The 24,051-nt window shown below is 40.5% G+C and overlaps 1 long non-coding RNA gene across 1 annotated transcript in view; it reads right to left on the bottom strand.

Moving 5' to 3' along the window:
• Positions 1-17,200: 17,200 nt before the first annotated feature.
• LOC118022465 overlaps positions 17,201-24,051 on the bottom strand; it is a 51,155-nt gene continuing 44,304 nt past the window's right edge. The window contains exon 3 of the long non-coding RNA XR_004682500.1: positions 17,201-17,285. This is a non-coding gene — a long non-coding RNA (uncharacterized LOC118022465). The remainder of the gene's footprint in view (positions 17,286-24,051) is intronic.

Below are 24,051 nucleotides of genomic sequence, written 5' to 3'. Positions count from 1 at the left end.
GCTTTAGGGGAGAATTAAGATCCAAGAGAACTAACACCAAGACAAGGTCTCAATCTTTGAGAGGACTGATCTTCAGAATAAGTGGTTTTCTTTCTCTACTGTGAGGCAAACACTCACATCTTGAATTAAATAACCAGAGCTCCAAACTACCTAGAGCAAGAGTCTTAATGCCAGGTTCTGAGGGTGGGAAAGGAGCTCCTGGGTCTAGAATTAATCCTGAGTCTGGCGTCCAAAGTCAGACGTCCTCGTCTGTGGGTAGGTGCAGGTGGTATGTTCTCATGATGCCACCATCTTTGTATCTTGCCAGGTTGGCTCTCCGTCTGATGTCCAAGTCACCCCTAGGGATTACTGACAGCTTCAAAAGACCAGAAGCCTCAGCCAGTGTCATTTCTTTCTAAGGGAAGTTGTGGCAGCTCATATGAGTGACTCTATTGCCACATACCAGGAATGAGGGTGCATGTGGAAATGTGCCTTCCTCACCTGATAAGGAGTACTACCCAACTGTTCATTTGGGCTTTCACAGCTCATTATCACCTCATTAGAGAGGATTGCAGGTTAAACTCTGGCATCAAAAATCCACTGTAGAGAGGTCCTTAGTGACATGATTATTTGTGTTCTCCTCTTCAGAATTCAATTTACATGCTAATTACCTTTTGTGCATCTAAGCACATTTAACACATTTACCTGTATATAGTAGTGATTCTTCCTCCTCCTTGAACTGCAATTTTGTTACATTACCATCTCACTGAGAAGCAAGCATACTCCTTGAGCCTTTTTAGCCCAGAATTGGAGGCACTCCTCTTTCAAAACTCAGGAAGCCATGTTCATTAATTTAGCTTCCAGAAATGAGGAGCAAGAACAGAACTGTCTGCATTCCTCAACACGAGAGGGTTTTCTCCTGCCTGAGTCATTCTGCGAGGCAATATGGAAATTGGTGGTCTAACATTCAATCCTGGAGATCAAGTGACTTCTCTCTATCCAAATGTGGCTCCAGAGTCTTCAAACAGTTGCTAAGGGAACCATTTTGGCCTCTTTAGTGTGTTTGTGTGCAAGCGTTCTGAAGCACGAAATGCCAAACTGTGTGCATTAACCGAGGTCTGCTCCATTGCAGATTTTACTCTACGCTTTTAATTCAAATGTAATTGACCATGACAATGCTGAAGGCACTAAAACTCGTCCTTTTTTGGAATTAACTACAAAACATTTTACCCATCGGTGAGATACACTGCATAGGAAAGGCTTATGCAAACATCCTGTTGAAAATTCATAGACAGGGAAATATCCTGGAAAATCGTAGAACTGGAACTCAGATGATAGTGGCACAAAAGTGAGGCCCAAAGACCACGTGGGGCAGCTCTCACTCCTGTTTGATTTCCATCCTATATTTTTATGGACATTTAATAAGATGGACTCGCTGTGACAAGACGAGCTGCTCTTGTGATGCTGATGCCTCCCAGTTGCATTGATGCTGCTTTTCCCTGAGTGATTTATAGATTCCGCCCACACCGGACATTCTACTAGGGACCTCAGCGTGGGAGTGAGAAGAAGGATGACATATTTGGGATTCTATGAAACCACTTTCAGCATTTCTCCTAAATTGGATCCTGCGAGTCTTTCTCGGAAAATGGAATTGAAATTGGAGTCTGTATCTCTGGTTGAATAAGACATTATATGAGAAACTTATCAAGACCCCAAAAGGCCAAATGGGTGTTTGGATGGGTGTTTCCACAGGGTGAGAAAGCCCTGATATTGGACATGGGGTCTCGGAGACACCCCTTAAAGCAAGTAAGTGCAACAAAGCCACTCAGGATGACCTCAGGGGATGCCCTGACCAGAAAGCATTTCTTGATCACCACCATCCCCACCACCACCCTCTGCCCCAAATGACCTCCCCAAACATGCCATATGGGAATCCTCAGATTTCTATCACAACAGCTATGAACTAACCTACACTTCGCTTTTTACACAAGTGTCTCTCCCACTCTTCAATACCGTAATTGTGTTTCCTTTGTCTTTATCTTTCCATATCTTGGTACTTAGTAGGTGCTGAGCTGAATAATAAAAGACCATCTATACTTCCTATGATTTATAGAAATAGGCTCTTGCTATATTCCTTTCTTAGGTTTACTTTCCTGTGCCCCCATTTCCCAGGCAGGTTAGTACTGAGGGAACATCTCTTACAACCTTCACGTGACACTCAGTTCTCTGGCCCTTGCACCGGTGAGTACCACCATAGACTTGTGCATCCAGCTGATGATGATGATATGGTATCTGCTATCATGAAAGGAAGCTGGAACATTCCACTTAGAAATCCACCCAGTTTCCAAGTTCCAGAGTTGTCTGGAAGACGGTTAGACAATCTAAGGCAGGTGTCTGTCTACCATAGAAGGGATGGAAAAACCACAGGTCTGGACAGCTAAGGAAGGAGAAATGATAGTTATTGCTAGTTGAACCCACAGGCAACATCCATGTACAAGATCCCAGGAAAGGAGCCCTTGAGTTTTGTAAATGGTGTTGAGCAACCCCTCATCAGACAGAGTCTATGCCCTGGAAGCCACTTGAATCTGGAAACCCTCATATTCTTACCATCTCTTGTGTAAAGAGATGAAGCTGGTAAAATCTGAGTAAATGAAGTAGGGGCAGGTGGGAGGTTGGGAGTTGGATGGGGTAACAGGAAGGGTGGTGGTGTTTTGAGGGTAGGAGACCAATATAGAATACGTCTTACCTTATCCTCCAATCTCTGCTGCTGGGAAGTTACTGGAATTTCACAGATTGGCTTCAGGCAAGTAGGGCTTAATGGCTTGTCCAGCCTGAGACCCCCAGAAAAAACTATGCCTAGTAGTAAGCCTGGGAGGGAGGTGAGCTATGAGGGAAAAGGGACCTATTATTTCCTGAGCTCCTACTATTGCCAAGCATTTTACACGCATTATTTCATTTAATATCCACAAAATCTTAGCAGCTAATATTCTTGTCTCCATTTTACAGAAGAGAAAACTGTGGCTCCTAAACAATTTATGTAAGATTTAAAAGTCATTAAGTAGCTGAACTGACTGCAGTGTCTCATTCTAAAGCCTATGGTTCATCCATTTTACGAGGAGAGGGGGAAAGGAAAAAATGGAAAAAAAAAAAAAGGCAAGAGACAAAGAGAAGAGAAAATACAGAAAAGAATAAAAGAAGAGGCATCTGGACTAGTGAGCCCCTTCCCCTGAGTCTGCATCAGAAGGAGGTCTCAGGATAAGTGACAATGAACAGATCTACTGGCCTTCTGATTCTTCCTGCCTTACTTCAAATTAGTTCTCATCTACATTTGGTTCTTCATTTCCTTCAGGAGGTCATCTGAATTTTGGTGAATTTCTGTACCAATATGATTAATGAATTAGGCATAATGACTGCAAAAAACCATATTAATTTTTAGGACATTCGAGTAAATACATGTATAGATTCATAAGTTGCTCAATTCCTTATGGGAGAATGATTGTTTCATAACAACCATAACACTTTTGTTTTGAGTCAAGGGACATGACATAGGGTGACCTTCAGCAGTGTGGACCTGTTCATGGTCAGTACACACTGTCTAATCTATTCCTGGACTTGGGAGTTGGGAGTTTGGGTCCTGGTTCTCACACCCATCACTGGTTGAATAAATTCACTTAGGAAAGAATATTGAGATCCCGTTGTTTGACATATTTACTGAAACACCATTTCCAGATTGATTTTGCCTTTTTAAACTTGAATATATTCTGATTATATTATTTTTAATTTTAATTTAGCCACGTCCGTCCATTTTTTTATTGAGAATTCTTTTACTGAATCTAAGATTAGAAAATTCTCCTTTATGCATAAACTTTCTAAATATTGATTTCTATTTTAATCAATTTTGTGCAATTTTTAAAATGTTTAAGTCCCTAAAATTCATCTTGCAGTATTGTATGAAGTAGAGTAGAAATAGTTGTCAAACAATCAGAGGGGGAGATGAACCATGAGAGACTATGGACTCCGAGAAACAAACTTAAGGTTTTAGAGGGGTGGGGGGTTGGGGGGATGGGTTAGCCCAGTGATGGGTATTAAGGAGGGCACATATTGCATGGAGCACTGGGTGTTATATGCAAACAATGAATCATGGAACACTACATCAAAAACTAATGATGTAATGTATGGTGATTAACATAACATAATAAAATTTTAAAAAAATAAAAAATAAATAAAATACAGTTAGGACGTTAAAAAAAAAACTAATGTATGGTGACTAACATAACATAATAAAAAAAACACAAATAATCAACCTTGTCCCTATTGATTTATGATGCTTCTTCTAGGCTGAGGTACTCTTTCAGCTCAGATTTCTTGTCTATTATGATGCCAATCTCCAGCCATTCTGGCTCATTTTATAGAGGGAGATTTTCTATAGGAATGTCTATAATTTATAAGTGGTTTCCCATTATTTACCTTTTCCATCACTCTCTCTATTTTTCTCTTTTGTCTGTACTTCCCCCCAGCCGACACTATAAATCTTTGTCTTCCTGCTATCATCTTTGGTCCTTTCCTCTGATTTCTGGAGCAGTTTCTAAAACATTTCCATCAACATTAATTCCATTTTCTACACTGTCAATTGTATTCCTTTTCGATCATGCCAATTTTAAACATGACGTATTAAATAAACAAACAAACAAACAAATTTGACATACAGGTTTTGGGGGGGTGGGGTTGTGGCAAACTTTAAAATTTTTAGCTTATGCTATTTTATCTCAAAATTTTGCCTTTTTATCTCACCTATTCTTTCCTTATATGTCATTTTCTTGTTTCATGGTTCCTCTTTATCTTACTGAGAATACAAATCAGATATTTTTTAAAACCTGATCTATTTTCACAGCAACTGTCCAAGATGTGCTTTTCCTCTGAGTCCACCACAGCTGTTATGCTGCAGAATTTTCTTGTAAGACACAATATTACATACAACGAGGCAGCAAAATAGTTGGCAGAGATCCAAATTCCCTGAGTTCTTTCTTTGTAGCTTGTTGCCTCTGAAAGTTCTCAGAGCAAGACTGCAGAGAACACACTAATATCTAATTTGTCACTAGTCTCTATTCGTCCATCTAGGTCTGGAGGCACTCTCAAGTAAGAGGTCAGCCCAGGTCTCTGGCCCCAAAGACGTATAAGAAAGTTGAAGTTTTGTATATGACCCCTCTGCCCTCCTCCCACCCCAAAACAGAAGCCAGAATTTTAACTTATTTTCTTTCCACAATCAAAGTCCCATCCCAAATCTCTTTTTGTGAGGACATTATCAGCCTGTGAATAGGGAGCTACCTTCAGTGAGTACTCCTCACCAACAGATGGGGTACGTGGACAGCCCTACATGGCCACATACCCATTTGTATCCTAATAGGAAATCCCCCTTTAAGATACAGCTGGAGAGAGGGTGCCCTTCCCCTGGTCCATGCTCTGTTGCAGGTGACTCCACTAGCCTGAAATGCAACTGAATCATGCTGCCAACTCCTAATTCTCCCAGGAGAGAATGAACATTAGGTCACGGAGAATATGTGGTGATCTGGAATCATCTTTCTGTTTCCCTTTTTAAAATAATTGTGCACCCAAAACACTATTTCTGTGCTCCTCCTATAGATCTCACCATCCCCACCCAGTCTAATATACTGACCACGGGAGGAGGACTCTAACTCCCATAATGTCCCATCCCACCTTCTCTCTTGGTTAGAGATGCTGCGCATGGAGGGTTACTTCCAAGGGGATTTAGAATGCCAGAAACAGATGAGCAGCAGGGATTGGACATGGAGGGTAGATCTAGGACTTCCGCTCAGTGTGCTACTTTCTTCATTCCTGCGCTACTCCACACTCCAGTACAGTGTGGGCCAAGCTTCAATGTATATAAGCATCACTGGGAATCTAGTTTAAAAAGAAGATTCAAATTCAGTAGATCTGGGTGGAGCATGAGATTCTGTGTTTCTGAGAAGCCCCCAGCTGATGCTGATGCTGTTGGTTCATGAAGCATACTTTGAGTTGTAAGACTATGAGCTCCCTGAGGGCAGGGACCATATGATGTGAATTTAGCTCAGTCCCAGGATTATGATAAGACACTTTTTAAGAGTTTCTTCTACTGAACTGAAATAGTGTTCTGGATATGAAAGAACACACGGAAAACACAAAATGTATTTTTTATTCCAGCCATGTTGATACCACAGTTATATCTCTTTGTCTTAAAAGCTGACTTTTAGGCACTTTCAAATCCTAATGGCCGTGAGTAATGGGTTTAGGGGAGAATTGATGGGGATATGCTAAATTGATTTGGTCTCAAGACCAGTTTTTCTTTATGGTATATTTGAGTCCTCAGTGACTCTCTGACCCCTGTGCCCCTGGGCTGGTGGTCACTCTACTGAGCATAGGCATGTTCATAAACACGTGTGACCAATAGGTGTGTTCACACAGATATACACTGACAAGTCACATCCCATCACCAACCTCACAGTCCCACCAACAAACCCATCGTCGTGGCTTTCACACAACACTAGTTCTGGGGGAACTTGAATCAGTTTGGATCCAGTCAGGAGATTGAAATCATGCTAGTAATTTTAATAGAGCATATTTAATATGCAGAATTACATGCCAGGTATAAAGAAATTAACTAGATATCACAGAGGTAGCAAATGCAAGAAGCAGCTCCCACCCTAGAGCTGGGCATCAGAAGGAAGAGATTGAAGCTATTCAAGCTTAGAAGCTTCAGAGGAGAGGCCATGGGGACTGAAACTCAGACCACCAGTGCTGGTGTTTGAGCACCAAGAAAAGCATCCATGTGTGGGCCTGACTGTCTCAGGAGATGATGCCTGTTTGGTGCTGGAGTCTCTGAGAGGGATGTAACAAAGTTGGCTCTGCAAATGTTGGGAAAACTGCAAACTGGCCAGACCTGCTGCTATAGGAAGGAAATGCCTGTGCTCAGGGAGGAAGTGTGGCTGGGATGACACAGGAAAAGGAAGCAGACGAGAAAGCAAAAGGAAACAAGGAGCATGCCTGCCTTTCCCTCCTCCAGTCCTGTGTCTTCCTCTAGTGTCCCCTATTTGAAGAGCCTAACAAGGAGCAGTTAGTAAAACAGAAACATGGTTTGCAGAGACCCTGCCTCAACAACACAAAATAAAGAAAGTACAGAAAGGGTTTGGAGACACACCATAACTCGTATCTCAACAACTGATGCACACTTGGGAGTGTGTATAAATACATAGATTTGAGGAAAGTTCGGTTAAGTAAATGTGAAAAATCAAATTAAAACTGTACAGTATCCTATTTATTAAATCATGACCCCTTATGGCTTTTCACCAGCTAGAACAAAGCTTTTTATTGCTGTAGAGAAAAAGTAGTTGCCATCCAAGAACACAGAAGCCCACTGGACGGAAGAAGGGGAATAGGACTTCGAGACATTCTCATTTTCCATCAAAAGAGAAGAGGAGATAAAAATTCTTCAGGTCCTGGGAGGTGGAAATGAGAGGAGGATAATGAAAGAAGCCAAGAGATCAGATACAAGAATCTTGGTTGCTAAAGCTCTAGGAGAAGAAGATGAAAGAGTGACAGACCTCAAGGAGGTTGAATGGAAGCTATGTTTGGAATTCCTGGAGGGGACCACCCTACCACAGGCCTGGGAAATGTCATGGGAGTAGCCATATTGTGTGTTTAGGAAGAGAGACATCCAGAGACAGCATCCTGCTCTCTGTCTACTCTCGTGTGGCATGGAAGAAATCCAAGATTCACCATGCTCCAAGGATGCAGGAGGAAGGTGGTCTAGAATTAAGATCCATGGGCTTTCTCTGGGTCAATGTGTGTAGGAAAAGGAGTTTCTGTGGCAGAAGAAGAGTTTCTTCTATTGGCCTACATATGGGGATTTTGAAGGGTCAGGAGGAGCCATAGTGAGGCTAGGTTATCAACAGAACCTCCAGGGAGCTATGATATAAAAAGAGGTCATGAATTTCAACAGCCATGAACCTGAGCAGCTGATGCTAGCTGGATGCCAAGTGTCCAGGCGAAGAAATGGACATCACCAGAGAGGTGTCATGAATCCAGAGGATGGATCAAGAACCCTCTTGTGAAGCAGTGGGTTCAGCCTCCCTGAGGACCTAAGGAAATCTTCAGCAAAATAAAAATCAACCCTGGTAAGGAGTTTGAACTCTGAATTTGACTAAATATTTATTAGTTTCTCAAATAACATTCAACTGAAAGTGATTTTTTTTAAATGGGATAAAATGAGATAACTTAGATGACAAGATTTGTCATCACCCCTGCACACACACACACACACACACAATCTAGGAGTTTATGGCGGATTGGGAATAAGAGATAAAAAATAAAATTAATCATTTAGAAAGCTTTCTCCTTTTTTCTACCCCTGAACATAGCATGCAAGTTTCAAAACCTTCACCATACAGTCAGATGCCTCCATCACTCAACTTCTCCAAACCTTTAATATAATAGTGAGCATGTGACTTTCCAAGAAAGGGAGAACACTGTTTCTCCAGGAAATGTACTCAGACAAGTGTATCACTGACCACCATTTGAAGTCTGGATCATAATGAATGATAACACCCACCATTGGCCAAGCACCTACTGTATGCAAATCACTGAGGAGTTTGCTCACAGGAATCATCACTAATCTTCAGAAAGGGGAGGTTGTGTTATACCCATGCTACGGCGGAGGAAACTGAGCCTCAGAGAGGTTAATTCTTAGTCAAGATCACACACCTAAGAGTAATTCCAGTAAAACTGGAATTCAAGTTTAGGTCTGTTTAGTCTCAAACCCACTATATAAGCCAAAAGACCTCCAAATGCTAAATAAAATAACCCCAAATGACCAAAACCAAAACCAAAAACCCTCAGACCATATGTGCTCTGTGATTGGTCAGCCAATATTATCTCTGTCCTTAAGACAAATACAAGAAAATAATTTAGAAATATAATAGTACAGAGGTCTAACTAAGAGAAAGCATTTACCACTTCATCCCAGATCATTTGCAGAAAAATTGTTTGCATTTTTATCTACCCAATTTTTCTTACACAATTGTCAAGTATTATCTCTAAATTAATTAAAGTTGGCCAAAGGGGACAAAGACAAGGAAACACATTTTGTAAGAACATATTAGATACTGTTACCCACTGGTGATGCTCTCAGTCATTGTGGGAGTCGTGGAGGGCACCATCAAGATGATTTTTATTCTCGTCTTTCCCAGTAGTTCATATTCCTATTATCTCTGGCATCTCACTTTCTTTCAGCTTTTCCATTTTAAACTGGCACATCTATACCCATCCAGCCCTCCACCTCTCTCCAACCCTTCCACAATATTCTGGGGAACCGAGACAGGATTCCCTGCTTTTAATTTATTGCCTTTCATTCACTCCCCACAGCATCCTGACTCCTGAGCCCCCCTCTCCATTAAACAGCTCAGGCAAAAGCCATATATGACTGAGTCATAATCAAATGCAGTGGGCTCTGTTCAGTTCCCATCTTATTTGGTTTCTCTGCATAAGTTGACTGTGGTGTTGACCCCATCATTTCTGAAAATTTCTCTTTCCTTCCTCGATTCCTTTGATGTGATTCTCTCCTACTTTCTCATACCTCTGACAGCTCTTTTTCTTTCTGTTTATCAAGCCTTCTTCCTTTTACTGCTCTAAAATGATTTTCAGTATCTGTCTCTACCTACTCAAAACTAACCTTATAAATACCAGTCTTTCCCCAACTCTTAGCTCCTGAATCAATGAAATCTCTAGTTATCTACTGAACATCTGCATTTGGAGATCTTCCAGCTGCGCTGACACTGACAGCTTTAAAGTCAGTTTCATATTCTACCCCCCAAACCTGGAGTTCATCCTTTGCCCAGTTTTGTGAAAGCAGTCTCATAAGCCAGCTGAAGTCCTCAACCCAGACAATCTGAGTGCTGCTCTGAGCTACTCTTTTTTGGTTATTCCCCCCTTCTGCTCAGTCCCAAGGCTAGCAAACCCATCTCAACAGCCTCTGTCCTCCTCCAGGTGAGAATCACCTCTCAACAGCACTGCCCCCACTGCTCACCAAATACGCCTCCGCCTCTACTCTTCGTCCCTCCCACATTTCCTCCAGTGTCCTGACAAGATGACCTTTCTAAAACACAAATACTTTCATAAAACTCCCTGATAACTAGGAATCTGATAGCTTTCCATTACCTCGTTATTATGTTGTAAATTTCCATGGCTCAAGGGATTCTTAATATGCTGGTTTCAGGTTGCTTCGCCTTTCTCCTCCTCCAAGCCCTCCTGTCTATATGTATCATAATTCTCTTCATTGCCTGTAACATGCCGTGAAACTTGAAAACTGAGTGTCTTTGCTCATATTGCTTTCTTTCCTTACTATTCAACTCTGTTAAGACCCATTTCAAATGTCACACATCCTTTCAGCTGTTCTCCGGGATCCTCAAACAAAATCGATTGCTCACCTCTTCTCTGTGTAGAGTGTCAGCTTAGTGCCCAAACACAAACTGTAGTATATAATTAGAAAAAGGACTGTTCTTCACTCTTGTATCTCAATATTGGTTAGATTCCATGACCGACTGTTTTACTCTTAGGTAATAATAATTTCTCTTGTTTCTTTAGTTTGCAAACATAGCCTCAATTCAGAAATTAGAAATGTCAAGTTCCAAAAGTGTAATAATCTTCAAAGATATTACCAGTTACTTGCAGTGGAAGAAGAAGTCACAGTTCTTCTCTTTTTATTAATCTTTTGAGGGAAACCAAAGAAAACATGACAGGGAGGTTCTTACTAGAACTGGCTCTTCCACCAAATGTCTTTGTGGTCACAGACCCCACCCCACCCTGGCAAATGTAGACAGTGATTCCAGTGGGTATTTCTGCAGAACTCTGGAGGCCCCCACTTTACTGTCATTAGAGGTCCACATTCACTCATGCTACTGGAATTCCACCACCTTTTTACATAGTGTTCTGAGAAGGCCACCAAATAGCTCTGGGCAGGTTCTCTCTTCTGTGAAGTATGCATCTAGTTCCCAGAAAAAATGCTCATTCCTCTTTGAATTGCCAACAGAGGTGAATTACGTTGCTTCCCAGAAGCACCAGCAACTTCCCTCCTTGTTACTAGGGGAGCAGTTTGTTTTTCCTGCTCTTCACATACCCTGACAGGATTCAATCCCCTTTCAGTCTCTCTCACTTCTCAAGCCCTATGTGAGGTTCTTGTCTCCAGCCTTGAAGGGAAAGATGCAGTGTCCTCACCCACCTAATCCACCCAACCCCCACCCCGGTGGGTACCAAGTAAATCAGATACCATGTCAGTTCTTGCCAAAAATATTTCATCATGAAATCTTACCTTTTTCTCCAGTTTCTCAATCTTTTCTAGCCTAGATCTGTGTCCGGATTTGCTGTTTAAGATGACCCTGAGTCATGAAATCAATTATCCGCTATTTATTGTGAAATCCTGCCTTTTAGCATGGTTTAATTCACCTTATAAGCAGCATCTTAAGTATTTTGGTTTCTTGGTTAAAATTTTTATTTTAATATCCTGTTACATGGAAATCTACACACAGGCTCATAACCCAGTTGGGAGTACACAAATGCTTCTTCTAAGTAATCTCAAATCTGGATTAGCCCCATTTCCTGAGATTAACAAGAAATCTAGTATCAACCAGTCATTTATGGCATGAAGAGTGTGTAGATTTTTGTTGTGGCCTGTGACAGTTCAAAAATCTGGAATTGGCCTCTAGTAAGGAGGAGTGAGATCCTACTAATAAACTGATGTACCCCAAAGTAATACCTATGAACTCTGAATTTGCTTAAAAACAAAAGAAAATGAGAGAAAACCACAAATACTCTTTTGAATATACCACTGAATTTGATTCACAGTCACTATTTAGGATTTTTGCATTAGAACATTTTATAGATGTCCAGTATAATAAAACCAACTTGTCCATTAATACAAAGATATTTTAAATGATATAATTTTATCATGTGGGTACCCTCTTTCTCTTTCAAAACTGTCTTATTGTGAGTGGTAACTTACAGGATGACTGTAACAGTAAATGAAAGAGAAAAAAAAAAAAAGAAACACAACAAGGGCACCTAACAAAATACCACAGAGTGAAACAGGAAGAGCACAGCCCAAAGACTCAGAGAAGGAGCAACACTCTGGGAATGATAAGGAAACTATCAACAATGAGTTGAGAATAAAATATCAAGAGCATTTTGGCATCTTTAATAAAATCGAAGGAGACATTTATCCTCAGTGGAACAAGTGTAGAACACGTTAAGCCAATGAGAAATAGGAACAGAAATTCAAGAGAATGAGACAGGGAATGAAGACAGTGAGGTTTGCAGGGAAGTGGATGATTGGAGAAGGATTTGCAAGGCATCTAAACAACTAAACAATGGAATTAAAATCCATGTTAGAGAGTGAAAAAGAGCAGAACTGAAATTACTGAACATAACATCAGGAGGGCTTGGAGATCCAAGGGCAATTTAAAACCACACATTTACTTTGCTTCCCTAACAACCTCACTAGAATGCATAATGAAATACAAAATTGGGAGAACACTGTATCACCACTTGGAACTAAGGAAACATGGCACTCAAAGGCAAAACAAAAATTCAAAGACTCTGTGAACTAGAGTGCAAAAGCTCTGGATAAAATAAAGGGCCAACTGGCTCTTGCAGAGCTCCCTGTGCTTGGGAGTGGGTGGAAGCCTCCAGCAAATTCCCATCATCAATTCCAAGTTTCAAGAAGCAGGGCCTGAAGGCAAGTTTTGGCCATTCCATACCTGGCACAGTTCAAATGCAGCCCTGCGAGGGCCAGTGGTAACCAGCACTGCAGAACTAATCTTGTCGACATTGCACCAAAGAAAGGAGAACTTGCTCCAACTGGCTCCTAGTGGGGGAAGATCTATCTCTTCACAAAATATGTATGCTAATCCAGGGATCTCTGAGCTATCACCACCAGCAGCAACAATAACAGCAATGATAAGGAATGAGAGAGAGAAAGAGAAAAGTAAAGACAGAGAAGGCCTTCACCAGAGTGTGCAGGTACATTTACCTCTTTGGTACTCTCTCGTCTACTCGGACCACTCTACCTCCACCCACAAAAGAAAGAGTCAGCAAATCTAAACAAGTTCCCCTCACTCGTCCAGCCCTATAAACATGAATGATGTTCTGTGTGGTCTCTAACCATACCCACCTTGATTTCCAATCTCAGACATAGAGATCCCTCTTGAATAGGAATGAACAGAAAACAAAACAACTCATGATTTCTAAAGAAACAGAAATGACATGAAAGGTTGTTTTCTAAAACAAAGTATTCTAAGGGAAAAGAAAAAAAACACCTTCAAGAAATATTTTTTTTCCTATATTTATCAAGATCTGAGTTCAAAATAAATGTGTGAAAAGAAAAAAATGAACAATCCAGTAAATCCTGTGTTCAGGTGAAAAATGATATTATCTAAATGCGTAAAGTCAATGACGGTCAGAAATGTCAGGTTAGAAACTGTGGACAACAAATAGTCAATTAAAAATCTAGTTTGTAAAATATCAAATAGAGCTCAGCCAGAAATGGTAAGAAGACGAATATAAGTTCAAGAAAAGAATCTACGGGGTACCTGTGTGGCTCCATCTGCTAAGCGTCTCAGGTCATGATCCCAGGGTCCTGGGATCGAGCCCCACATCAGGCTCCCTGCTCAGCGGGGAGTTGGCTTGTCTCTCTCCTCCCTACTTGTGTTCTCTCGTGCTATCTCTGTCTCTCTCTCTCAAATAAATAAATGCAATCTTTAAAAAAAAAAAAGAGAATCTACGAAGACAGTATTTCTGTGGGAAGACACACACAAACAGGACTACTACAGAACACATGAATAAGCAATAAATAAAGAAAAGAATTCTATTGAGTTGAGGACTGAGGGTCAACACTGAAAATTTTATTAAAGAGGTCTACCCAGATTGGTGACAGTGAACGCTCTGAACCTAAAAACCTAAAGGAAAAAAATGAATCTGAGTTCTCATTTAAATGACTCACTACGCATAAATATTTTCCTCTTCTTTCTCTCAGAATTTTATGAAAATGACAAAATTACTCTGAGATAGGGGGAAAATGGTAATGATATAATATTAAGAAGAATGCCTTCAAAATCAAAGAAATATAGAGTATTTTTAGAAGATAGTATGCTAATGGAATAATATTGATACCCAAACTTAATGTATCCGAGGACCCTTGAAATTTATAAATTAGAAGAAGGAATCTCTGAAAAACTGAGTTTTCAAAAAAAAGTCCCTCAAAAACAAGATCATAGAGATCAAGAGCAAGGAGCTGGAACAGTGTGAGCATCCTTACTGCGTAATTGTAGGATTACAAAGTAGTTGCTGCAATCCCCTGCTCTCAGTCTTGCTGTCTGCTATATTTTCCAAGTGGATAAAGCCTGCAAGACCACTTTATATAGACTGTGGGAATTCTGCAAAGGGGCCTATAAACGGTGACTTTGGGCTCTTGGTGCAGGGGGCAGGGCCAATTACCTCGTCCAAATAGCCTTCTTCTGCACCTCTAAGTAAAGCGAGTCTGCTTTTACCTTCCTGCCCACTGGGTGCAGTTGGTTTCCGCACTCATTGCTGTGGTAGTAATAACTGTCACTTGTGCCTAGGTAACTTCCATGGACAATGATCACAGCTGAATCTATAAGCTCATTAATACATGGAAATGAAGAAGCAGAAAAATAAAAATCAGACACTGGAGGAAGAAAGTAACTTAAAAAACTTAATACCATGAAAGGGAGAAATCAAAATAAACAGGATAACTAATACCAACAGGATCAGAATCAGTACTGAACACAGAACGATTTTAACTATTTCATATTCATATTTTCATAGAGATGAAAGGATGCTCAGAAAAATAGAAAGTAATTATTTCTTTTAAAGCATGATTACAAAGATTAAAAATGACAACAACAATACAAAGATTGGATAGCAGAATTGTCAGGGATAAAGATTATTTTGGTGATTGGGAAGATAAAACTGAAAAATTATTCCAAGGGACAGTTTAAAAAAGTCAAGTCAATAAGAATTAAAAGACACAAAGCAGAAGACATGGTGGTTATATCTATAATAGCCAATATCCTTTTAAGATTCCTACTGACATCCAACTTTTTATCTAAAACCCTGGAGTCTAGAAAATAGCAAACAAGAATAAAGGAGTTTGAATGAAAAGAATCCTATCCCTATCAAAATTTGATCTGATATGAGGGGGGAAAATGGACGTTTTAGACATCAATGAAAAGAAACTACATATTGCTTACACTTACTTTTTCATCAAACGTGTTCACTAATATACGAACTGAGAAATGAGTATGTGTGGAGGATATTTAATGACACAAATAATTAACTTTAAATAGTTACAGATCACGAAGCTTTGGAACTTAAGTGAGTATTCTCTTTCTGAAAAATAAGGGTCCAGGAGGAAGAGAAAATTTCAAAACATACTAGAATTCTTGCCTTGTTACAGGAGCCTAGGGGTAGGCTATAGTTAGCAATCCACTTTTGACATTAGTAGGAAATTCTAAGTTTAAATGCATTTGCTTCAAAGTCAGTGTAACAACTAGTAGAACAGATATGTGGAGCCCAGTCCATGCAAACAATAGCAAAAGGATCAACCTGATAAAACTCAGGTGGAGGAACAAGAATCCATTGTAACTTAATGAAATAAAACCTGATAAAGAAGAAACATATCCTGCATCCAGAAATATTGTTGATTATATTTGATGAAAGTACTCTCATTTAAAACCACCTGGAAATATCAGATAAAATGCAATAAAATTTCTTTTACTTGCTTAGCTGAATTCTCAAGAATGTTAGAGAAATTTTCATAGTCTAACATCTAAGAGGAAAACTATTAAAGGGATCATAAGTGACTGAAGGCCTGGCTGTTCTAAGGGCATGTTTCAGTAATAATTAACCCAGGTTTGACCCTTAACCTCAGGAGAAAATGTCTTCAGTGCATATAGGTGAGGGTGAGACTGAATCTAACGTGTGAATCCCTCAGACCATTACACCTTCAGAGAAAGTTACCTGTTTTGAAAGACAAATAACAAGAAATTTTGATTGCCTTGATCATGGTGCTGGGTAAATAAAACAGTCCCTTCCAAAAAGTTATAATTGCCAGTCTCGTCCATACACAGGTAAGGGGTCTAAATTTATTCGAATGTTCCAGAAAGTAAAAATTCTGGATATGAACATGAAATGGTTCTAGGTCCTTGAAATCCTTTTCAGGAGAAAAAAGAAGGCAACCGTCTCAACTTTGTCAGAAATAAATACCTGGTAAAAATGAGTTCTCACATAGAAAGTCACTGTGAGCTAAAGTGAGCCAAAACAATAATCAAGAGAATTAAATCTCCAAGGAGTTCACACAGAGGAATTATTAGATACAGAACATAAAACCTTTACTTAAATGGTTTAAAGGAATAAAAGAGAATCTAAAATATGCAAAAGAAGATACTATTTATGAAGAGCATGAGTATTTGAAAAGTAAGCCAAATTGAACTTCTGGAAATTAAAACTTATATTCACTTAAATAAAAATTCAGTGAAGAGGTTAAAAAAGCAGAATAGATAACTGGACAGAGAAATAGTCAAGTAAGAGAGTGATCTCAAGAAATTACCGAGGAGGTAGCATAGAAATTAAACCTATGAAAGACAGGTTGAAAGACAATGGTGGATAGACTGATAAGGACCAACGACATGCAACTGGGGTCTAGAAAAAAATAGAGAGAGTGAAGGAAAAACAATATATTAGGAGTTAATTCTAGAATCAATCAAATACCTTGCTCTTCAGATCTTAGAAGTAAAGCAAATCCTAATCAGGAAAAATAGAAAGAAAATGATATTTGAGTGTTAGCTACTGTAACAAACCCTAAAATTTTTAATGACTCAAACCTGATAAAAGTATTTCTTTCTCTTATAAAATCCAAAATGAGAATGGTGATTATTGAGTGCCATCTATCATTTCTGCTCATATTCTTTTAGCTAGAAAACACACAACAAATTCCAAAGAAAGATGGGAAATGCAGTGTAGCTTTGCAGCCAGGAGAAGTAAGAAAAGGACATTGATGAATGCATAGCACTTTATCTGATACATCCTACCTTTCTCACCATGAAATATTCATTTTATCCTTCCCCTGTGCAAAGAGATAACCCAAATGCCTACCCAGTCCTTGAATCTGGTTCAAAGTTGAGTATTTCCAGATGATTCTCATTCCTCCCACCAGCTTTGTTTGTAGCTCCCCATGGGCCAGTGATCTATGAATAAAAATAATATGTTATATGCTCTCTCTTATACGCAAAGGTGGAGAAGGCACACAGTATCCATAATAAACTCATTGTGAAAAGGTGAGTCACTCGGTCATAGGACTAATAAAATCTGACTGTGCAGGCTTTGTGAAAACCACCTCCTTGTCTGTGGGGAACGTTCCTTGGAGTGATTTTCATTCTTCTTTCTGGCCATGTATGAAGTGGGTGAAGGCACACAGATTCTCGTAAATATTAGGAGTTATTATAGTTAGGTAGTAACCAAACTGGACCACTAACACTGCACTGGTAAGAGTGCCAAAGTTTTGATGTTAGCACTTGATGATGGAACAAGTCTTATTGTATTATTTAAGGTGCTTCGGAGCATCAAAAAGAATTCTAATTTATTTGTAACATAAAAGGTACAAAAATGTATAGAAATAGATGAATAAGTCATTGAAGCAGAACAAGAGAGCCTAGGTATATATGCCAATTAAATACATGCAGAAGGCGCTTTTTTCAAATCAGTGAGAAAGGAATAGATGATTCAATTATTCAATAAATGGCATTGGAACAACTCATTCATTTGGGAACAAGATATAAATACTTCACACCATTCACAGAAACAGATTCTAGATAGATACAATAACTTTCCTTTTTTAATGCTATAAAATACACTATAAAACACATCAGAGAATATTCTCACATTCTTATATAAGGTAAGATCTTTCCTAATCAATATAAAAAAAAAATTCCAGCAGCCACAAAGTAAATGATTGACAAATTTGATTATATACATTTTTAGTATTTTTTTCTTTTTTTTTTACAGAAGATTTCATAAACAAAACCAGCAGGCAAGGAAGCCAGGGAAATATAATCCTCTGAAATACAGAGCAGGGGGAATAAGAGGAATGGATTTGATAACAAATAGACAAATAGAGTGGGGCAGAGTTCGTTCTAGACTGAAGAATGGAGTTCATTAAATGAGCAGGTCAATTCACACAAAAGGCAACTCTTACTGACATTCCACAAAAGGGAAAAGCTAACCTGGCCACTCGGATCTGTATCAATGCTATCAGTTATGGAAAAAGACAAGATTAAGAACAATGACCCCAGGTTTAGTGCTTGAGATCATCCATGTTTCAAATGTGGAACATTTTGCTTACATGAAAGACAATCGTTGTGTCTATTTCAGGCTGAGAAACACACCAGACCCTATTAAAAACGGTGTAATCACAAGGGGCCCCTTAAATTTGAATGGTGCTTTGATATCTGCACAGAGCTTTCAGTTGTGTTATCTCATTTAATCCTCTCAAAACTATTAGTCCAATAATATCGACCTTCTTTATCTAAGAGAAATAAAAGCTGAGAGAGAATTAGACAACTTCCAGAATGTCAGTGAGCAGAAGAGTCAGGATTCAAATCCAGATCTTCCTCTGACATTCATATAAAACAGTGGCATTTCTACCCTACCCTCTGACATAAAAACAGTGATCTTTCTACCCTGTCTACCTGACCTCTCCCTGTTTATTCAAGGGAGTTTAAAAGAGTCTATAAACAAGTTTAAAAGACATCACAGTTTGAAGTAAATGATTTGCAACACATGCAATCTACAAAGCATTCCTGAGCCTACACTCTATAATGTGCTCCTTTGTATCAAGATAAAAGGCAAACAGACAGAAAAAAAAGTAAATGATAGAAACGGACAACTTAAACTATATAAATGCCCAGAAATATACTAAATTCTGTTCTCCCATACTGATAATTTAAAAATGCAAATCGAAAATTTGCATTTCATGCCTATTTGGTAAAGACCAGGAGGTTTGGTTCTATTCAGAGTTGGGTATTTATATATTTGAATTTTATAATGACGCTTCATTTTGGTAATCAGAATACAAGAGAAGTAATACCAATTGATTAACAATTGATTAGAAAGCAGCTTATGTGGTATTTTCTACTAACCAAGACCAAGAACTCACCGGAGAAGTAAATAAGCCTTTGGCTTCCATTCGCAGTTCTACTAGAAAAGATCTGAGTATATGTTAAATCTCTGGATAAGAGTTCATTAAAAAACAAAAACAAAGATTGTTCTGTCAAGGAAGAAGAGAAGGTGAAAGAGGAGGAAGAAGAAGGAGGAGGAGGAGGAGCAAAGAGGAGGAAGGAAAAGAAAACAGTGATAAAGGGAAAATAGAGGCATTGGGACATCCCTATTGTGTTGGAGGCCCAGGCAGTGTAGGAAGCAGCTTCAGTCTGAAATCTCTTCCACCTCCAATTATCTATGTGGACATGCATCCTTGGCATAATGTGTATGGCTTCCAATCTATTCATCTACACCGATATTATGGAATTTCTGTGAAAGCTAAAAAAAAAAAAAAAAAAAATCTGAGTGAGGCCCCTGTGTGGGAGACATCTGCTCTTCCCATTGTGTAGGGTTCATTCTGCCTTTTCTGCAAAGAATACCTCAACTTGCCTTCAAGGGTCTCCTCCCCCAATCCTTAGGTAATATTGCTGCAGGGACCCTAGGCTCCCCCTGCACGCCCCCAATTGCCCAGTCATTTTCTGTCTCTTCTCTCTCCTGTCCCTGTGTCTGCTCTGTCTTTCACAGTCTTCCTGAGAGGACATGTTTCTTCAGGGTGCGTGAGAAGCCGGCTGTGGGTCCTGTAGTTTGTATTTGTCAATTCAGATAGCGAATGAAAGACGTTTTATCAAAGCCACCTCCAAAACTCCTTCCCTCAGTGCCTGTGCTCGCTCCAACGCCAAAGACAATGACTGCCCCCTGGGGTCAGACTCCTGCCACTGGGCCAGCCAGCCAGGGCTACAGACACTCCGCAACCTCACGGCGTCCACTGTAACTGTGCTGGTGGGGTTTGGAAAGGAAGGTCTGTTCCCGGGAAAAGACGGTACTGGAAGAACGTATCAGGTAGGTGCCCGCCACAGAGAGAAGCCAGGAAATAGAGTGCCATGAAAGCCAAAGGAAGGAAAGTACCAGGATCCTTTCACGAAAGATGGCAATTGTTAATGGTGACAAAGCCTGCAGAGTATGCAGGGTTGACAGGAGTCTTTGGATTTAGTGGTGAGGCAGTCACAAGTGACCTTGGCAAGAAGGTTTAGGTGACCCACGGGGAACAAGTCAGAATGCAGTGGGTTGAGCCCAGAGTGAGGGAGACCGAGCTGACCATATCCGAGGGGGTGAGAATGCTATTAACCCAGGCAGAAGGAGCATGTGAAGGTTTGACAAGAATGCTATCGAGTTCATTTGTTTTCTTGCTATAGCATGACCATGGTCAGAGGCTAATAATAATCTCTTGACTTTACAATCCCTCGTCTGAGACAGGAAATAGAAGAGACCCTGAGCTGATACTGAGGAGAGGACAACACTCCTTGCATTTTGGGGATTCAGGAATTCCCACGTGCTCTTAGGAAAGCACGTCCCTTTGCAATCCAAAGAACATATGCAGTGACCACAAGGAATAAGGAACACTCGCCACAAAATTTCTCACAATATCCGTACCAGTAAGGTCAGTTATACTAACAATGTCATGTTTGTTCAATTCCCTGAGCGAGGCATATTCCTTTACGGTTATAAAACTTTTTCCCTCCATCCGTAGCCTCCTTCCTCCATCAGTCTGACACACACACACACACACACACACACACACACACACACACACACAAGCCCTCTCTCCTCTAACACTTTCCTTTGTGGAGGTTTTCTGGAGTTACCCAGAGCGTTAATACTTTTCTTTCACCCTAATTCTGCATCTCTGGATGCCCCTTTCAGAACAGAGGCACTATATCAGGATGGTTCATGCACTCGCCTGCCGGACGCCCCCGCTGCTACACCGACCAGGAGAAGGAAGCAGTGCATTACAGAAGCTCGGGTGTGGGGTGTGGGGTGGGCACGGACAGCACTGCTCTTCTCCCCTAACTGGCTGCCATACAGGTGTTTGCACACTTACAGGAAATACCTGTGGCATGAATACACCTAAGTAAGATGACTTGGCTCCCAGCACCTGCCAGGAACCATCTCAGATTCTGTCTGCCATGCTGAGCTTTTCTTCCACACCTGTAACACCCCCTGGATCCTCCAGCTTGCTTTGGTTACTGGCTGAGACAGATGAGGATCAGCCCCACCCACTGTGCTCCATCCCACCGAAGAAAGGTGACCAAGATGGGGCGCCTGGGTGACTCAGTTGGTTAAAGCATCTGTCTGACTTTGACTCAGGTCATGATTTCAGGGCCGTGGGGTCAAGCCCCACGTTGGGCTCCATGCTCAGTGCAGAATCTGCTTGTCCCTCTCCTTCTCCCTCTGCCCCTGCCCTCGCTCATGTTCTGTCTCTCTCAAACAAATAAATAAATCTTAAAAAAAAAAAAAGGGTGACCAAGAGCTACAAGAACAGATGGGATTTCCTGGCATTTTGGCTCAGCACAGGGGAATGTTATACATGAAACCAGGACACTTGAGGAGAAATGCCTGAGCCTCAGCTGGGAAGGCTGCTGGCCACATTTGGGCGTCAGCCCTGCAGAGGAGAGGGTGGGCCAGTTCTTTCTAGAAATGGTGGGGTGGAGGAAAGAAAAGCAAAAGGCAGGTTAGCAATAGTCTGTGCTCATAAGTGACACAACTCTGACTTTTGAAGAGTAAGCTGGCATTTACCTAGGGATCAGTGACAATAGTACCCACTAGAAAGAGGTGAGATTGGCAAGCCCGGCAAAAAAAAATGCCTTATTGCCTCTGTTCGGGGGATCTGCCCTGACACCTTAGATCTGTCAGTGGGAGAAGCAAGGAGTGATGGTTAAAGTCACAGGCTACAGAGTTCAGTTCCACCCCTTACCACCTGTGATCTTGAACAAGCTATTTAAATTATTAACATTTGGTTTTATCATGTAATATTTAAAAATTAAAAGTCCTAGCTGATAAGGTTACTGGCATTATAAAGCATATGAAACACTTAACATAGGAAGTGCTTAACCAGTACCCAGTAGGTGTTCAATGGACAATTATTATGTGGAGGGTTTGCAGATTTCAGGATTTCCAGAAATTTGTTTTTAATTTTAGGTAACTTTTGTATTTGTTTGATATGTTTTGTTTTCTTATGTCATCAGTTGTGGTTTGGGTGGGAAGCTGGGAGAAGTTGACCTACAGAAAGCTATATACTATCTAGCAAATGCTGTATTTAACTGGAGCCTCAGAGAAACTATGTTAGTATGGTTTTAATTTTTTAAGTATTATATTTTAATTATGTGCAATTTGATCATCCCAAAATGGCATAGCTCATCTATCCAATATAGTTAATAATCTACAAATGATATTTTCTCTTTGGTGTTCTGAGCACGCAATTTCCAACATTGGTAGGGGGGTTCCCCCCACACCACCAACACCTAATTCTTAGGATACCAGTCTGAAAATTCAGCTCAATCCTGACACTACCCAGAGATGGCATCAGATCCCACAGGTAAAGGGCTCAGTCCTACAAGACGGGATGCATGTGCATGGGTGCAGGTGCACACACACACACACACACACACCTACACACTTCATGTGGCAATGGCAAGCCCAGACTGTTAGCTGCACTTCAGGCTCCTGACAACTGGCATAAATCAGAGGGTCCCATAACTTCCTCAGGCTCAATTAATTTGCTACAGCAACAGCTCACAGAACTCAAAGAAACATGTTACATACTAGATCACCAGATTATTGTAAAAGGATATAACTCAGGAAAGGCCCAGATGGAAGAGCTGTACAGGGCAAGGTAGGTGGGGAAGGGTTGTGGAGCTCCCAGGCCCTCTCCAAGCCCACCACTCTCCCCACATCTTCAGGTGTTCACCAACCTGGGAGTTCTCCAAACCTCTCCTTTTGCAGTTTTATGGAAGCTTCATTACAGAGGCACTCTTTGTTAGAGCATTGGCCATTGGTAATTGATTCAACCTCCAGGCCTTCTCCCCTCCCAGGAGGTCTGCAGGGGGACTGAAAGTTCCAACCCTCCAATCACTTGGTTGGGTCTCCTGGTGATTTCCAAAAGTCACCTCATCAACATAACAAAAGACAATTTTATAACTCTCAACACTTAGGAAATTCCAAGGGTTTTAGGGGCTGTGAGCCAGCCAAGAACTGTGGTCAAACCCCAAATATATTGGAGAAATTCATATATTTTCGTCATCCAAATGACCAATTATATATTTCTTATAAATCACAATATCACACATTTCTTAACTCAGTATTCTGGGAAATCTGCCTTAATTGATTTTCTGACTATTGATGACATTTTGAGCACTTTATTCTCACTAAACATCTATATGAAAGAATAAAATGGACTAGTCCTATGTAAAATGCCTTGTCGCAAAGATTTAAGGCACTGTCAATGCCTATGTTTATAAAGTTGTTTTAAAAAACAAACAAGGGGCATCTGGGGGGGCATAGTCGGTTAAGCATCCGACTCTTGGTTTTGGCTCAGGTCACGACCTCAGGGTCCTGAGATTGAGCCCTGCATCAGGCTCCACGCTCAGCGTCGAGTCTGCTTAAGACTCTCTTGCTCTCTCCCTCTCCCTCTGCCCCTCTTCCCTGTGCTCGCACTCTCTCTAATAAATAAATCTTAAAACACACACACACACACACACACACAAAGAAAAAAACCTCCGCAGCTTTCGACCTCCCAGAATCTCTGAGAATACACATGGTCTGGAACTTGTGTGAGTTTTTCTCCATCCGTGTGGAGTTTGGGCTCTTCATGAGTGCAGCCTCCCTGCTTATCAACCTCCTCTCTTACCACTCTGCCTGGTT

Source organism: Mirounga leonina, unplaced genomic scaffold (assembly GCF_011800145.1).
Source record: "Mirounga leonina isolate KUSES-001 unplaced genomic scaffold, KU_Mleo_1.0 Mir_114, whole genome shotgun sequence".
In the NCBI taxonomy this organism is placed as follows: Eukaryota; Metazoa; Chordata; class Mammalia; order Carnivora; family Phocidae; genus Mirounga; species Mirounga leonina.
Note: the sequence above shows the minus strand (reverse complement) of the source record. Positions and strands in the feature narration are given on the sequence as shown.